Source organism: Saccostrea cucullata, unplaced genomic scaffold (assembly GCF_032062105.1).
Source record: "Saccostrea cucullata isolate Sc308-1 unplaced genomic scaffold, CSIRO_AGI_Scuc_v1 ctg5742, whole genome shotgun sequence".
Lineage (NCBI taxonomy): Eukaryota > Metazoa > Mollusca > Bivalvia > Ostreida > Ostreidae > Saccostrea > Saccostrea cuccullata.
Window position 1 is genome coordinate 25,833 of NW_026929306.1, and position 7,156 is coordinate 32,988.

Here is a 7,156-nt window from a genome sequence, read left to right on the forward strand (position 1 = left end):
AAAGAATCTGATAAGTAGGAAGTATTTAAGAACTCAGCATCAGAATTATGCATATTAAACAGTTTTTACATATTCATCATAATACTTTTTACAAAAATGTGCGTTTTTCTTATGTTATCATACACTTCTGTTTATTTGTGTTTCGCATTTTTAAAAAGAATATGGTGACCTTAACTTTTTTTGTAATAATTGGAAAATTTAAAGTATATTAAATAAGAAAAAATGTAGTTTTTGTACTTGAACCATTATAAATTGTGAGGGTGGAAACTGCAGAGACTGTGGAGAGTGTAATTGTTTATCACAAATTTCAGAATTTTGTTTAAATTATTTGAATTTGTTATTACACATTTCAGAATTTTATTCCAATTAATTACTCTCTATGACGAATTCAAAGAAATGATTTAACAAATTTTAATTCATTCTAATTAAATTCGTGTTAAAAACAAATTCAACAAATTATTGTATCTTTTAAATTTTCTTTTAATTGTTCCTAAATAGACTTTTGTATTATCGGCTATATTGCTTTATCAAGAAATTTTGTCCATCAAAATTCCATTTCAAAAATACCCAAATTAGAAAGTGGCCGATCCGGCTTACTAGTACCCATTTTACCTATATCAGGATACCGATTAGACTGGTTAACCGTTAACTTAACGGACGCAAGCGCAGACCAGCGACTGGAATCAAGGACAGAGAACCAGATAAACACCGATTTCCCGCCAGCAGCAAACAAAAAAAAGAAGAAAGTAATCGAATCAAAACAGAAAAGACAATATTTTATATAGCAAGTTTGTACACAGGAGTCGACAGTTTTATCAATAAACCAGTGTAAACATAATCTATGAGCTTTGCGAGCGTAGCGAGTCTTGGACTGTTAGTATAAATTCTGTAACCCAATCATCATTTCTACGCTCGCGAAGCTCATAGGTTATGATTACACTGGTTGTTGATAAAACTGCCGACTCTTGCGGTTTGTATGAATAATATTTTTCCCAAATTAGGCTATGTTATTTTTTTTTAACTTTTATTCAGGTGAGTATGTCATTTATTTGAATGTCGTCAAGACTGTCATATCGACATGTTGAAACTACCACAGGAGACTTTTAACAAACCCATGGATTTAAACATAACTTGCAGTGTACTAGTGTATGAGCTTTGCGAGTGTAGGCTGGTAGGTTATGTTTACATCGGTTTGTTGATAAAACTGCCGACTCCTGTGAAATAACGGGACAGGGTCTTGCTCATGGTGTGTAAGAAGAGAAAATTAAAAAAAAAATAATCTATAAAAATACAGCACTTTGTATATAATTTTGTAAATAATTATCTTTATACTCTGGAGCAAGTCTGTGTGGCTTATGTTGAAATGTAATGCAGACTCAGTTAATTTTTTTAGTTGAACGTTTCATCATTGCGTAGACTGTAGTAGAGAACAGTGTAGTGAGATACTCCTTTGGCTAACATATTTAATATAATATAAATAACCTTTTCCTGTGACATATTTTGCCTAAGATTTATTTTCCTTAGCCGCCATCTTGTAGAGCAAAGTAGTGAATTTACTTCTTTAAGCAACCAATTTAAAACATTCGTGCAAGAAATATATGGGGGAAAGTATTCATAATCTTAGAACTATAAATTAATAATTGCTTTAACAAAAATAGCGTAATCTTAACCTGAGTGACCAGAATATTAATAAAGAATATTAAGTAATTGAATTTGATTGAATAATGAAGGTGTCCGGAAATGTTGCCCTTCAATATGGCAGCTAAGGGGAATAACTTCTTAACAAAACATGTCATAGGAAGAGAGTCTATTAAGAAAATATTGAACTTCAGTTCAAGTAATTTCAAAATATAATAGATTCACTTTTAGCAATTATCAATTTTATTTTTTTATAATGAACTACTGAATGAAATACACATTTTTTTGTTTAAAGAACAGAATAAAGTAAGCAGAAGTCTCTGTCGAGACTGTAGCTCTACTGGTTTATACTAGAAATGTAGCAGTTGGGCCTTGAAAATTTAAAACAGCAATAAAAAGAAAAACGATCCTTGCCGCTCACCAAATTAAAACCTGATAAAAAAGAATTGTGTATCTAAGTAAAGTCTACTTGTGTATCTAAGTAAAGTCTACTTGTGTGATAAGTTATATTGAAATTGGACCAAAACAATAGGAGTAGCATTTTTAAAGAATTTCACAGAAATTTCTATTATTAGTAACCATGGCAACATCGTTCATTGAAATCAGAAACCAATGCACAGAATTATGTATCTTAGTGTAGTCTACTTGTGTGCCAAGTTATATTGAAATCGGACCTAAACTGTAGGAGGAGTAGCATTTTGAAAAATTGTTTACAGACAGACAGACGGATGGATGCATTACTATTGCATAAGCTCTTCAGGTCTCTGACCAGTAGAGCTAAAAATGGATCATTATATCATAAACATCAGTGTTTCTTCATTTTCTGGATTTCAATCTTCTTTGCAGGGCTTCCCCAAGTTCGCCGCTTTCTTGGGCTTCTTTGCTGGATTGTACTGCTCACTAAAAAGGAAAGAAAGGATTGTAAGGTAAGCCAGTAGTTTAAAATCTTTGTTAGAACGTAAGTTGTACCTATTTACTTGAATTTTTTCTGAAATTTATTGATTCTCAACTTTAGATTGTGCTGAGTTGAATGATTTTTAACTGACTTTCATAATGATAAGTAGAAAGTACAATTTGTCCAATACATGTGTAAACACAGTAAAAATGCAGAGCCTTTTCTCCAATATAAAGCAATTATAAATAGTAATAAGTAATGAACAACAAATTGCTTTATATATCTTTGATATTTTGCAGCTTTTGGAACTGAATTGATATCCAAGGTAAATGCAGTAAGGTATTTTAAACGATGATTAAAAGATTTCTTCTTTTTTGTATCATGTGGAACAAATAGATTTTCATATTCAGTGGAGTAGCATTATATTATTCTTTCTTTACCTTTTAAATAATAATAATATCAGTAATTTCTTATTTATGTGTGTGAATTGAATCATTTTTCTTTTATCAAAGTAGGCAAAGTTCGAAACGAGCATTAGTACACCAAAAAGACTTACATCTCTACCACTGTCAAGCCCTTTCCCTTCCCCACAACATGAACTCCTTCCTGGAAGGTTTTGGTGGGAAATACCTTCACCAGTTGTGGTTCGGAAACCTTAAGCGTCACACCATCAACTATGATGTGGCTGTATTCTCTGGAAAGTATAAAATGAAAGTGTCAAGAATATTTAAAAAGATTTTACTTAACGATAAAGTGCAGGAGTTTTTTTTTTACCTACCCAAGCTGAAGGCTTAAGTGAACTTTTTTGATTGAAATACATGTGTCTGTTGTTGTTGACGTCAACTTTTCCCATTGTCATATTATTGAGGACCACCGGGAGAATTTCAAACGAACTTGCCACAAGGTATGCTTTGGTCAAGATTCCAACGAGGGACTACGGCTCTTTCTAAGGGGAGATAACTTTAGTTTATATTCAAATTGAAAATTTCTAAGGATTAGGAAGAACATTTTCACAAAGTGTTTTGGCTTTAGGAAGTTAACCCCCCCCCCCCCCCCCCCCCGTGAAAAAAAATCTTAATTTGAAGATAATAGATATAAGTGGTTTTGATATGAAGATGATTTAAATGGTTTTGTTGGTGGCATATGTAAAATATTTAGATAAATTTTGAAGAAGGGGAATTTATTGGTATTGTGATGGTTTGGGCCCTGGGAATCAGCGCAGGCAGTTAACCCCGAAAATATATGATTTCACATTAACTTTCTAGATAAGATATATATATATTACTTGGAGTGGAGTCAGTAATACAGAGCTCAAAAAAGTAGAAAAATAGAACTTGCAACTAAATTTCCATTTAAATCGTCGGAATGAAAATGAGACTTACTCATGGCTTCCAGGGCCTCCACTTTTACCTTTAAAGCCATCTCTTCTATCAGACTCCTAAAATTTATTAGAATAGAGATAAATGGTATTGTTTACGATTATTCAAATGTTTCAGTCATTATTCACAATAAACCAATTTGAGCACAGGTGTAATGAATGCACCATTCAAGATATGTGTAAATTATTTAAGTCTATAACACTGTTAAAAATAAAAAAAAATACTTGTTGTTACACTCCCAATAGTTGTACAAGGGGCATAACTTGTGTAAATTTATTGAATTACAATTCATTATTTACCATTTACAAGTTGCGAGTTCATGTACAACTATACTGACTGTTATGAATGAAAATCAATTTTAACAATATACATACATTCAGAGTGGTCAGCACGGACGAATTGAGGGAGATTGAGCCCTTCCACAACGAGACCTCCACACAATTCGCTGTCAGGACAGAGTCTGTGGGTGGGAGGGCTAAATCCACGCTCTACCCCCAGAGTTTACATGTGACACTGGATCCCTCCAGCGATTCTATCAGCAGCTCCCGTCGTTTTGAGTTCGGGGATTCAATGATGTCAGAAGCCTGCAAATTTTAATGAAAGACATAATTTAAAGTGAGATTTTATTCCAGTGTCATTTTCACTATGCAAAGTAGCTGCAGATATGTAGTGTTATGGTTTGATGTATTTGTCTTTGACCATAAAGATCAAAGAAAAATATATAAAACCATAATGCTACAGATCTGCAGCTATATACAAAGGTGAAACACAGAGTATCATTTTTAATTCAAATCTTACATTTATATCAAACATTTTTATGATGTGATTTTTTTATGATGCCTTTCATATGTGTGTTTGTTTATGTGGAGGGGGGGCACCTTTCTGCATTTTCTATAATGCAAATGCTTACAATTTCCTTATCAATTTTATGTAAATGAAAGAAAAATGCTGTCATTTTTACTGCTCAAATGTTATATCTGTTAGATCTGTATTTTGTAGTGAACTGACAAAAGTAAACTTCATGGTCTTTGAATTAAAAGCATAAGTTTGAATTCAATTCATTTACTTACTCTTTTAAGGATCCCCTTAACCGAGACAGTTCTTTTAGTCGGACTAAGGAGAATCTCGTCAACCGTTTGAGTGGTGGGATGCAGAAACCTGTCAAGGGTGTTTTGGTTCACTTCAAACTTGCCACACTGGAAGACCTGAAATATAAGAATTTGCAGGTTTTGTATGTATGATATAAATTATTGATATGCTAAGTGTGTGTCGCTTTTTGAGCTTACCTGAGCTGAAAGTTTTAGTGAGTTTTTCTTGATTACCCATCGTCTGTGAACTTTTCAAGTTTTCAACTTTTTCTGAAGAACCACAGTACCAATTGAAGTAGGATGTTGCGTTTCTTTTGCTTGTCAGTATATGAGCAACATTAAAAGGAATTTGAAAAGAAAAACAAAAAGAATTTTAATTTTAAAGGAAGAGATGAATTTTGAAAACAGAAAGAAATAGATTTAAAAAGGTACAAAAGATGAAAAAGGTGTTTAATGTAATACTTTTGAAACATTCAAATGTATGTAGAAATAATTATAAAAAGAACTGGACTTTTTGTTAGCAGAGAAAGAGAATAACGACGACAATTCTTCAAACTTTGTACAGATAGCAAAAAAATTTAGATTTCCAGATTAGTCAAAAGGAAAACCTTTTAATTTGAAATCAATTAATTTATACCGGTATTATATTTGTAATAAATATGTATATAATTGTATTGTTACATTTGTTCAACAAATAGCTTGTTAATCAATATTCACTGGAAAACATAAAAAACGTGTAACACATACACCATAAACATTTCTTACCCCTTGACCTTCACGACTGACCTTATTTTTTTTTTTTAAATTACCTTCAATGATAATTTCTAAATAAATGACATATCATATGGTGTTCATATTAGACAGTTTTTTTTAGGTGCCAAACATATTACTTATGATTCAAATAGGAAAGAGGAAAAGAGACTGTCTTTAGATCAACAAGTGTTTTTGTTCCTACGCAAAATTAGGAAAGGACTTCAAGTGAAAGACTTGGCTTGTAGATTTAATGCAGATTCAAATCGTACCAATCATTTTCAAAAGCATATTTAAGTAGATATATTTACGCCTATGATCATTCATATAGATGATCGGGGATTCTTTCGAAGTTGAGATACCCGAAGATAAGCAAAAGGGAATAGAAGATCCTGACTTCTCCGATGTACTACCAGAAAAAATGGAGACCAAAAAACATCATATTGACAGATTTCACAATACTTGATGTCTACCAGTGCTGCGATATGCCAATTAATGAACATTTCCTATTGACAATTTTTAATTGTATTCTAGCAAATTTATTTAAAAGTTAATATCTGGCATATTAGCAGCAATGCTTAATATTTCATAAAAGAGTTACTAATGTAATTGTAATTAATAATTGTTTTAATTACAATTACAGATTAAATTAAAGTTGGATTAAAATTCATGACAAAATTTCCTGAATTAAGTGTGCCACCGGGTCAGTGGTTTCTGAGGGGTGGTAATGATAAGCCATGGTGCCTAATTCTGAACTTCATGGCTTTTAGTTTAAAACACGAGGTAATGCAATTATTGGAAAAGTTGTTACATGATACTCATGTGATCTATAAGGCCCGTGGGCTTCTTGTTCAATCTAGAAATGAGAAGAAAATCCTACCTAGTGTTTTTTGCAAAGTACATTACATATGCCGAAATAAAACAGTTTTTACAATTATTAAAAAATACAAAGAAAATTTTTTTTTTAACGTTGATTTTATTGTCATCAAAAGTTTTAATTTTTAAAGACAGTGAGACAAGAACTTTAAAATGGGTAATAAAACACTTAATTGTTATGTAATGTATGCATTAAAATGATTAAGAAGCCTTTTTTGATGGACTTGTTTCAGAATCCAATATATCTCATCGCTTTAAAAAATATTGTATCGTATCGAGATTTTTGGCTCAATACACAGCCCAATGGTCAAATAACATGAACATCAGCCTCGACCTGAATGGGGAGTCATTAGATTTGTCCAAGGACTAATTTCCATCTCGTCAGAAAGTTTTTGTAACACTGACATTGCTCAGATATCCAAAATCAATTCATAATAATAAGATATTTGGACATAAAGCATCCTCAAGGGCCGCTTGTACATATAACAGCAGCAAGAAAGAAAATGATTGTATACTGTTTAACGTCCCTC